This window comes from Tasmannia lanceolata, unplaced genomic scaffold (genome assembly GCF_043159265.1).
Source record: "Tasmannia lanceolata isolate RefF3 unplaced genomic scaffold, GAP_Taslan_0.1 ptg000012l, whole genome shotgun sequence".
NCBI lineage: Eukaryota > Viridiplantae > Streptophyta > Magnoliopsida > Canellales > Winteraceae > Tasmannia > Tasmannia lanceolata.
This window is the reverse complement of record NW_027518689.1, coordinates 14,890,692-14,902,707: the sequence shown is the minus strand read 5'-3', so window position 1 is coordinate 14,902,707 and position 12,016 is coordinate 14,890,692. Positions and strand designations below refer to the sequence as shown.

The 12,016-nt window shown below is 42.4% G+C and overlaps 1 pseudogene; it reads right to left on the bottom strand.

Moving 5' to 3' along the window:
• Positions 1-5,041: 5,041 nt before the first annotated feature.
• On the bottom strand, positions 5,042-8,184 carry LOC143888569 (pentatricopeptide repeat-containing protein At2g33680-like; annotated as a pseudogene).
• Positions 8,185-12,016: the final 3,832 nt, after the last annotated feature.

The following is a 12,016-nucleotide window of genomic DNA, read 5'->3' as shown; positions in this document are numbered from 1 at the left end:
TCTTTTCCATGGATTTTGGATTACTAATGCAATCCGAATTCCACACAAAAGATAATGACAGAGTCGCCACCTAGATGAGAGATCTAAGACCCATAAATGACCAAAAATCTAGACTCGTTACCTGGTTACAAGAATGGAAGGTATGGGGAGTTACCACCACATGCACCACTCTTGCCCGATAATCCGGTCTTCGATTTCAAAAGCTAACTCTATTGAATTTCTTTTAAATGGATCATATAACTCTGCATTGAAATGCGAAATATGTGACATGCATCCTAAGATCTAATTTCGATGTGGTTCCTAGGTGCGTCTTTTGATTCTCTTAAATTGGTTTGGTTCGATCTACGTGAAAGTTCTCCTAAAATTCTAATTTAGAAAAGAAAATCCTAAGTGATTTAATTAATTTTAATTTAAGATTTTAAATAAGAAAAGAAAATAGAAACTATCCTAAAAACCCCACTGATTGTGTGTGGGGCCGACTCGTGATTGGTATGCCATCAAGCATCCAAGCTGCCTCCGTACCCAAGCCTCACTGGGATCAGAGTCGACGTAGTTCGGTGCACCTAAACTAGGATATATGCCTGAACATCTAGGACACCGATCTAGAGAAATTGACTGTTTCAACAGTTTGAGGGAATTCAATTAATTCAAGTAGCTTTTATTATCCTAGGACTTCATTTAAGATGCTATCTGGTCCTATCTAAGTGCAAGACATTCCCTAAACTAATGCAGGTGAACCTACATCCTAGGTTAACTAGACTTGTCTTATAGGGAAATGGGTTAACTAGTGTAGCTAAATCTATGACTCAATTGCTAATAATAACGATCGGTCGTGATGAGGCTGAACTCCTAACTCTAGGACTCCCTAAAACCTAGGACCCAACGAGACGTAAGTGTTCCTAAGGGAGCCCTAAGGGTTCCTAAAGGAATTTTGAATCCAAAAGCTCTTAGGAATTTCGAGTTCTTTTTGGGTTTGTTGAGTCTTTTAGAATTTTCTTAAAGCTTTTAGTTATTTTGGAGTTTTTATGTATGTTTGGTGTCTTTTAGATTGTTTATTTATAAGGCTTTACTTTCACTTGTGATTTTTAGTGGTCTTTTGGTTGATGGTTTTTAACAGGTTTAGATCGGTGGTTTTTAAGTGGGTGAATTTTGAATTTGTGACTTTTAGGTTGGATGTATTTTAGATTGGTGTCTTTTGATTTTGGTTTGGAGAATGACATTACCACAACTATGTTTTGACGATTGCACAAATTCGACAAAACATTGACCATTAAAAGATCTAACAAACGCAGCCCACTAAAACTATCATAACTCTTTAACCGCTTGGGAAAATGTAACGTACGAATATGCGTTGGAAAGATCTTTCAATGGGCTACAACTTTGTAGTTTAACATTGTTTGTGAATTTATTTTTTAGGTGCTTGAAATCTGGTCACAAGACAGGCAGCCAGCACTATGGCGGGAATGATATTGGCACCACCACGTTTTGTCTTAGTACTTCTCGTCTTTTAATGATTAGTGAGCTGTGATTATTACATTCCAATGGGCTGTTTTGGGAATAGATTTTGTGATCCAAGTGACTGTTTGGGAATGGATTTTGGGTTTCAAGTGGGTTATTTGGGAGTGGATTTTAATTTCTAAAGGGGTTGTTTGGGAGTGGATTTTAATTTTCAAAGGGGTTATTTGGGAGTGGATTTTAATTTCCAAAGGGACGGTATGGGAGTGGATTTTAATTTCCAAAGGGGTTGGTTTGGGAGTGGATTTTAATTTCCAAAGGGGTTGTTTGGGAGTGAATTTTAATTTCCAAATGGGTTGTTTGAGAGTGGATTTTAATTTTCAAAGGGGTCGTTTGAGAGTGGATTTTAATTTCCAAATGGGTTGTTTGGGAGTGGATTTTAATTTCCAAATGGGTTGTTTGGGAGTGGAATTTGATTTCCAAAGGGCATGTTTGGGAGTGGATTTTAATTTCCAAAGGGGTTGTTTGGGAGTGGATTTGGCTTGGGCGCGGCTCGGGCTGAACTTGGCTCGAGTGCAAGTTAGACTCGGAGAGGGTGTGGGTCTGAGTTGGTCCATTAGGTAGCAAGTATTGGATCAATTAGACGGATCAACACAATTGGGCAGTGGGGAGTTAGGATTTAGCAAATTCAATTGGCATATGAGCCGTTGGATCAACTTAAGTTGGATAATGGGCTGCTGGTATTGGGTGAATGGGCTACAAAATTGAAGTGTTAGTGTTTATTTGTGAGGCTGCAAAAGTGGTTTTGGTGTTGTAACGGATTCTTCGGCTGCACAAGTGGGTGTGTGAAGATGATAAACGCCATATATTATGTCTTGAAACCATCAAAATGAGTACCTGTGGATCCCGATCCGGGCGCGGCTGAGGGGCGTGCCCCCCGCGGCCTCTGGATCATCCACGTGGAATGGAGAGCTCTACCAAGGAACTCTCGAAAGGAGTGCCTCTCACAGTATGAGTGGCGATGTAGGATTAGATACCTCTCGATTCGGGGACTGGCCCAGATTCGAGACATACCTAAAACAAAGAAGAGTCGCCATCCAAGGGAAATGGGCCCTGGATCCCATACTATGCTCTGTCTGCAATGGATAACCAGAGATATAAAAAGGTCCGTGCCTGGTGACGAATGGGGAAGGTCCGAAGAGCACCCCCAATTCGCCCAAGTGCTAGCACCTGGACTCTTATGCCATTTATTTATTAATTTTGAAGAATGTTGGGCGAAAATCATATGAAATGGGAACAGATATCCTCGGAAAGACGTCTATCTAATCATGCATGTCCCGATGATGAAAATAATAAACACTCAGCAGTAGTGACACCTAAAAAGAACTAGGTTATGAGTGGCATACCTAATTGATGTCTAAGTTCTGATGTACGAACGCATGCAAGCTACAGCTAAAGGTATAAGGTCTGCAGAAATGTAAATGAGCTACAGCTAAACATATAATCAGAATAGGAAAGCAGATAAATGCTACGGCTAAACATATATTCATTTCAAAAAAGATAGGCATTAAAGAATATTAAAGAGAAGAAAACAAATCCTAGGACTCTAAAGTGATTTTGGACTCGATCCAGAATGACCTTCCATCCCAGCTGCCTACGTATCCCGGCCTCGGGAAGAATCAGAGCCCACGTAGTTCTGTGCTCTATTCTAACTACGATGCCTAACCCTCTAAAACCTCTATCCTAGACGCCTAGACTCGATCCACTAGACTCGACTGGTTTTTAAAGCTTCTTGTGCGATTTGTTTAGGTTTGAGTAATTTGTAGATTTTAGGACTCCCTATATGCCCTAACTAAAATGCAAGTTGTTTATCTTGAACTAATGCAGGTGGGCCCTACATCTTAAGTATAACTAAGCTGTGCGTCCTAAGAAAACAATAGGCTAACTAGTGTATCCTAGTCTAGCCATCAGCTTGACTAAGTGTCTCACTGATCACACTCGAGGCCTCCTAACTCTAGGGACACTCACACGACACACACCAATCATCAACAAAGCAGGACGGACTCCTAACTCTAAGACAAATCAAATATCTAATAAAGATTCCTAACTCTAGAGGAAGATCTTCTTTGAAATCATTTATTTGAAGAATTTTTGGTATTTTTGAAATGTTTTGAAATGTTTTTGTGTTTTCAAAGGTTTGGCTGGACTTGGGATGTGGATCCACAAGCTGCACTACGTACCTCGTGTAAGAGGATCAAGCCAACGTAGTTCGGAACAGATTTCCTAACTACTCCTAAAGACTCAAGTTTCTGAAATGTTTTGATGTTTTTGATTTTTCCTGGAATTTCTAAGTGTTTTTGGGTTTTGACACGAGAGGACAGAATCCTATCATCATAAGGAGTAGGGCAGACTCCTGAAATCCCGCAAATGGTTGGACAGAATCCTATACTTTGCGGGGGGGGAAAAGGCAGAATCTCGACTCTGTAAGGGTTGGACTGTATCCTATACCTTACAGGAGTCGAACAAAATCACACGACTGGATAAAAAGGGGTGGACAGAATCCTAACTCCCTATGATGATAGAATTTGACCTCTGGAACAAGAGGACTGACTCTCTAGCTAATGACTCTAAGAGAGGGGTATACGAGACAAGGTATGTCTCCTAAACAACAGAGATGAGATAAAGAAGAGCACTAGTGAGACTAGGTAAGTCTCCTAAACAACGGAGATGGGATAGAGGAGAGTGCTAGTGAGACTGAGTAAGCCTCCTAAACACAGGGATGGGCTCCAAGTAACCTTATCATCGCCCCTGCAATGATAAAGGGGAGAGGGTAACTGATAGACCAAGTCGGTCTTCAACTTGAAAAGGATTAAAGCCTGTGAGGCTAGAGATAACCTCCTATGGTCTGACTTAGGTTAATTCCCTAATGATGCAATGCTTGCCTCCTTGAGGGTTAGCTTTTTTTATGAGACAAAACATGTCTCTCTGAATGAATTGAATATCTAAAAGTGAGGGGAAGATTACTTAGACCGAGCAGGTCATCTAAGGATGGGCTTAGGCTATCGCCTTCATCGCCCCCTTGCAAGGAAAGGGCCATTAATGTCTAAGGGAAGAAAGAGAAGGGAGAGGGCTTGGGCTATCACCTTCATCGCCCCTGCAAGGAAAGGCTATGATTTAAGAGTGTATAAAAGACTAAGCAAGTCTAAAAATAGGAGAAGGGAGAATTTCTTGGACCGAGCAGGTCACCAAAAGATGGGCTTGGGCTAACGCCTTCATCGCCCTCTAAAGTGTACAAACACAAAATACAGTACAAATGGGGCAAGGATACTAACCAATCTTAGAGCTTAAGAAGCAGTTGACAGCATTTAGGCAGTAGCAGATGAAAAGGATGGAAGCAACCACCCGTTCTTCCTCGCATTCTCCTCATAGAACACGAACTTCTCCTTTGCATTCGGAATATCAAGAGCCAAATCATAAAGCCCATCTCTAACCCTAGCAAACCCTTTCGCCATTTGGTTAATGGTTATCAGCCCTTCCCCAAAGCACTCTTGAAGCAAATCCAACATCCTGTCATTCTTCTTCTCCATTACCATAACCAAGCTTTCTTCATCACTTCGCTCAGTTTTTCAACCTCTTTCCATCTTCCTGAGGCTGCAAATACATTTGACAAGAGCACCAAAGTTAGCGGCTCTGTCAGAACCCCCCTCTCATGATCTTTCCTGCAACCTCCAATCCTCTCTCCCATTCACCCAAATTTCTACAAGCAACAAGAAAGCTCTGCCACATTGACTCTCTATTCTCTACAGGAGAACTACAAATGAAATCCTCAGCTTCTACAAATCTTTCTCCCCCTGCTAAGAGGTGCACCATGCAAATAAAATGGTCGGCCTCGGGTTCGATCTCCATCGAGTCAAACATGCTCCTCCCAACATCCATAAGCCCACAATGCCCACACGCAGATAGGACACAGGTGTATGTGACTTTGTTAGGCTTCACCCCTTCTCTCTTCATCTCTTCAAACAACTGTAAAACCTCATTTGCTTTTCCATGTTGGGCCAGTCCTCCCATCCTTGTTGTCCATGAAACTACAATCCTCTCTCTCATTTGTCTAAAGATCTGAATCCTATCTTCTAAACTCCCACATTTTGCATACATATCTATCATGGAATTTTCGAATTGAATTTTTCTATCTAGGCCAGTTTTTGCAGTTAGAGAGTGCACTTGCTTGCCAAAGTGGAGCATGACTAAACTGGTACAGATGCCCATAATTGCAGTCATGGTGATTTCATCTGCTTTCATTCCTGACTCCATGAAGGCCCCAAAAACACGCAAGCCCTTTTCTCCATCCTCACTTTCGCTATATGCTTCGATCGAAGAGTTCCAACAGCCAACATCTTTGAAATTGAGCATCTGAAAGACTTTGAACGCATCTCCCATGTTCTTGAATTCAGAGTACATTCGAATCAGTGCGGGACCAGCGAAGCAATCCAAATCCAAACCCAGTTTAATCGCGAGCCCGCGAATTCTTTTCATGTTGATCTCATCCTCGAAGCAGGATGATATGGCAGCAGAAAGGGCAAATGAAGTTATTTTCACATTCAATTCTCTCATTTTCTGAAAGTTTTTAACTGCACTTTGGAAAAAACCGTTTTGCGAGAGCCCCGAAATGAGGGAATTCCATGAAACCTGATCTGGTTCTGGAATTTCTTGAAAGACGAACTCGGCTTCGGCAATGCGGCCACATGCCATGTATAGAGAGATGAGGACATTGGAAACCAAAGGGTGGTCAAGGAAGCTTCTCTGAAGAGCATGAGCATGAACCTTCTTGCTGCAAATAAGCGTGGAATCATAAGTTTATCCTCTAAGAATCCATCTTGATGCGATGACCTCCTTCTTCATTAATTCCTCTTCCCGATCTATTTATCCTAATCACAAACGAACTAATCGACACTGTAATTTGCTTAGATCTGTAGTTTCTCTTGAAGAAATCAGTTAAATTTCAAATGTAAAACAGACGATAGGGTTTCTAACAGGTAGATCTTGAATTGAAAAGGAAATTGCTTGACCTAGAGTTCGAGGTTGAGGATGACCGGAATAGATGAATCGGCCGGAAAATTGACCGGAGTTGGCCGGAAAAAAATGATTGGAAAAAATGGCTTGCAATTAGGGTTTCAAGAAAGGGGATCTTGGTGATGGCTGCTGTAATAGATGTTTTTGGAAATCAAAGAAATGAAAGAGATGACCAGATCTGAACGATATAAGATCAAATCTCCGGCAAAATGGCCAGATTTTAGCAAAATCTTGCCGGAGAAGAATAAGATAGAAAGGGGAAAAAAACTAGGGTTAAGGTCTGATCTAAGGTTTTGATAGGGCAAAGATGAACAATAATGATGAAACAGATTAGAAACAGAAGAAAAGATACAGCTGGCCGGAGAAATGGCCGGATACCGACAATGACTTGCCGGAGAAGATGAACTTTCCGATGAATTCCTTTTTCCCTCTCTCACTCTTTCTCGATCTCGGATTAGAAGGAATCCTCTTCTCTTGATCTTCTTTGCTCTGCAATTTACACCTAGGCCGTGGCCATGGATCTCAGATTCCAAGCGGATCGTGGCCGGAGCATGGCCGGAGCACGGCCGGAGAAGATGACCGGCCGAATCTCTCTCTCTGTCTCTCTGGATTTAATAGTGAAGAGATGAAGGAAGATAGAAGTTAAAGATGATTTGGAAGTGGAAAAGCCGGCACCGGCGAGATCACCGGAGAAGAGAACTCTCTCTCTCTCTGGATTTAGAAAAAACTCAGATCTCCTCTTCTTCTTTAATTGTGCTGAATTGGAAATCAATTTGTAACCGTAGTAGCTAATGATGCTTTGAAAACCTCCAGTCCTAGATCGAAATTTACCAAATCTGAGCAAACATAATCATATCCCGCTAGAATCGGCTCGGATTGGCTCGCTTTAGAGTAGAGATAATCAAATCTAGAAGAAGCAAACTAGGTTTTTGAACAAATCTCTGAATCTAAATGGGAAAAGAAACTCAGATCTAGAGAGAATTGATATGGATCTACAAGTTAGAAGTGATGAGAAAGATAGAAATATGCTAGATCTAGGGTTTCTAATGGCAAATATAGGGTTCGCAAGGTCAGATCTTCATGGAGATCAAGATCTGTGAAGGTAATAGAATTAATAGAGGAAGGTTTAGAAAGAAATGGGAAAGGATTGCAGAGGAGATGGCTTGTGGTCGAGCTCGAGCAATGAAAAATCCGAAGAAGAAAAAAAAATGGTGGTGATCTCCCTCTGAAATTTTCACCCAAATGAGAAGAACTCTCCTCTGAAATTTTCCTCTCTGTTTCAACGAGAATCCCCTTCTTTAACTCCAATCGATGGGTATTTATAGGTGAGGGTGTGTGCTAATTTAAGCACACCGCTATTTTACTAATTGCACCGCCCACTCTCTTGTCTTGGACAGACCCCTCAAATGCATCTTAACTACATTTTTACACTACTAAGGGCTGAAATGAAGCAAATAGGAGAGAATAAAAATGATGATATATATTATATTTTCTCCCTTTTAACTAGATAACAATTTGGTAAGGGCATCCTCTTGCTTTGATGATGCATCCCCCTTCTATGCTATTTCAACGAAGATGGGGTATCCCATTTTTCACCCAAACCCTCTTTCGAAGGGAAATGACATACTCGACCCCTCTTTCTTCCCATGACAGCCCCATCTAGCATTTATAACTATTCTTTTGCACAAAAAAAAAAGCTGTATAAAATGAAGGAAATTTGACACAGGGGGGACTAATAAAAGACATAATATCAGAGGGGTCAAGTGTTTGTTGGAAATGACAGAAGGGGGTCAAAATTTGGTTTTCGAAATTTCGTGGGACGAAAATGCCCCTCTGGCAGAAACAGTGAAATGACTTAGAAAAATTAAAAAATAAAACATTTACGTTTTCCCTCTTCTCTCTTCCCTCTTCTCTCCTCTCGACCAAGGTGAAGTACGTATCAAACCTCGCATTTGAACGAAACCCTACCTGGTACGTCGTTTCCTTCCCTTCCTTTATTCAATCTCATTTTTATTTATTTTTGAAGAGGAAAATCAGGTTGAGAGAGATGCAAAAGGGGGGGGAAACCCTTTTTCATGCTATATGTTTTTTATTTTTTTCAGTTCATATACATGTCAGTTACTGCATTTCCTCCTACAGAGTAAAATAGTTGTAAATGCTTTTAAATGTTGTTTGTTGCTGCTAGGGTTTTATGTTTTACAATAATTTGTGAAATGGAGAAACGTTCTGCTGTTTATTTATTGTAGGGTTTTATTTTGTACATTAATTTGTGAAATGGAGAGATGGGATTTCATTTCATATATGCGTATCCACCTACAGAGTAAAATAGAGTTGCATGCTACGGTATTTGTTGATACTAGGGTTTAATTTTTGACGTTAATTTGTGGAATGGAGAAATGCAATTTCGTTTCATGTACATATGTTAATGCTAGGCTTTTAATTTTACAATTTGTGGAGTGGAGAAATGGGATTTCAAAAACACCTTCTTGAAAACCATGTAGAGCTCCCCTATATTGGCCTTGAAAACCCTCTTTTGGTACTAGTAGCTGGAAACCCTTTTCTGTGAACTTGGGGACCATGTTGGGCAGTTGATGGCCCCTCTATGGGGACTTCTTCTAGGTACTATTAACCCCTTTTTTGTAGCTGAAAACCCATGACTTTCAACTTGACGACCATCTTCTGGATTTGATGGACCCTCCAAGGGTACTTCTTCTACCCCATTTGAGGGCCCATAATCCCTTCTCTAATACCATGCATAGCTCCCCTCTATTGCCCTTGAGAAGCCCCCCTTAGGTACTAATAACCCCCATTTTTGTAGCTGAAAACCCATGACTTTTAACTTCACGACTTTCTTCTGGATTTGATGGACCCTCCAAGGGTACTTCTTCTACCCCATTTGAGTGCCCATAATCCCTTCTCTAATACCATGCATAGCTCCCCTCGGTTGCCCTTGAGAAGCCCCCCTTAGGTACTAATAGCCCCTTCTTTGTAACTGAAAACCCATGCCTTTCAACTTGAGCACCATCTTTGGATTTGCTGCACCCTCCAAGGGTACTTCTCGTACCCCATTTGAGGGCCCATAATCCCTTCTCTAATACCATCCATAGGTCCCCTCTATTGACCTTGAGAAGCCCCCCTTAGGTACTAGTAACCCCTTTTTTGTAGCTGAAAAGCCATGACTTTGAACTTCAGGACCATCTTCTGGATTTGATCGACCCTCCGAGGGTACTTCTTCTACCCCATTTGAGGGCCCATAATCCCTTCTCTAATACCATCCATAGGTCCCCTATATTGGCCTTGAGAAGCCCTCCTTAGGTACTAATAACCCCTTCTTTGTAGCTGAAATCCCATGCCTTTGAACTTGAGGACCTTCTTCTGGATTTGATGGACCCTACGAGGGTACTTCTTCTACCCCATTTGAGGGCCCATAATCCCTTCTCTAATACCATCCATAGGTCCCCTCTGTTGCCCTTGAGAAGCCCCCCTTAGGTACTAATAACCCCTTCTTTGTAGCTGAAAACCCATGACTTTCAACTTCAGGACCATCTTCTGGATTTGATGGACCCTCCAAGGGTACTTATTCTACCCCATTTGAGGGCCCATAATCCCTTCTCTAATACCATCCATAGGTCCCCTCTGTTGCCCTTGAGAAGCCCCCCTTAGGTACTAATAACCCCTTCTTTGTAGTTGAAAACCCATGCCTTTCAACTTGAGCACCATCTTTGGATTTGCTGCACCCTCCAAGGGTACTTCTCCTACCCCATTTGAGGGCCCATAATCCCTTCTCTAATACCATCCATAGGTCCCCTCTATTGGCCTTGAGAAGCCCCCCTTAGGTACTAATAACCCCTTCTTTGTAGCTGAAAACCCATGCCTTTCACCTTGAGGACCTTCTTCTGGATTTGTTGCACCCTCCAAGGGTACTTCTCCTACCCCATTTGAGGGCCCATAATCCCTTCTCTAATACCATCCATAGGTCCCCTCTATTGGCCTTGAGAAGCCCCCCTTAGGTACTAATAACCCCTTCTTTGTAGCTGAAATCCCATGCCTTTGAACTTGAGGACCTTCTTCTGGATTTGATGGACCCTCCGAGGGTACTTCTTCTACCCCATTTGAGGGCCCATAATCCCTTCTCTAATACCATCCATAGGTCCCCTCTGTTGCCCTTGAGAAGCCCCCCTTAGGTACTAATAACCCCTTCTTTGTAGCTGAAAACCCATGACTTTCAACTTCAGGACCATCTTCTGGATTTGATGGACCCTCCAAGGGTACTTCTTCTACCTCATTTGAGGGCCCATTATCCCTACTCTAATACCATGCATAGCTCCCCTCTATTGCCCTTGAGAAGCCCCCCTTAGGTACTAATAACCCCTTTTTTGTAGCTGAAAACCCATGACTTTCAACTTGAGGACTTTCTTCTGGATTTGATGGACCCTCCAAGGGTACTTCTTCTACCCCATTTGAGTGCCCATAATCCCTTCTCTAATACCATGCATAGCTCCCCTCGGTTGCCCTTGAGAAGCCCCCCTTAGGTACTAATAACCCCTTCTTTGTAGCTGAAAACCCATGCCTTTCACCTTGAGGACCTTCTTCTGGATTTGATGGACCCTCCGAGGGTACTTCTCCTACCCCATTTGAGTGCCCATAATCCCTTCTCTAATACCATCCATAGGTCCCCTCTATTGCCCTTGAGAAGCCCCCCTTACGTACTAATAACCCCTTTTTTGTAGCTGAAAACCCATGCCTTTCACCTGGAGGACCTTCTTTTGGATTTGATGGACCCTCCGAGGGTACTTCTCCTACCCCATTTGAGTGCCCATAATCCCTTCTCTAATACCATCCATAGGTCCCCTCTATTGCCCTTGAGAAGCCCCCCTTACGTACTAATAACCCCTTTTTTGTAGCTGAAAACCCATGACTTTCAACTTCAGGACCATCTTCTGGATTTGATGGACCCTCCAAGGGTACTTCTTCTATCCCATTTGAGGGCCCATAATCCCTTCTCTAATACCATCCATAGCTCCCCTCTATTGCCCTTGAGAAGCCCCCCTTAGGTACTAATAACCCCTTTTTTGTAGCTGAAAACCCATGACTTTCAACTTGAGGACTTTCTTCTGGATTTGATGGACCCTCCAAGGGTACTTCTTCTACCCCATTTGAGTGCCCATAATCCCTTCTCTAATACCATGCATAGCTCCCCTCGGTTGCCCTTGAGAAGCCCCCCTTAGGTACTAATAACCCCTTCTTTGTAGCTGAAAACCCATGCCTTTCACCTTGAGGACCTTCTTCTGGATTTGATGGACCCTCCGAGGGTACTTCTCTTACCCCATTTGAGTGCCCATAATCCCTTCTCTAATACCATCCATAGGTCCCCTCTATTGCCTTTGAGAAGCCCCCCTTACGTACTAATAACCCCTTTTTTGTTGCTGAAAACCCATGACTTTCAACTTCAGGACCATCTTCTGGATTTGATGGACCCTCCAAGGGTACT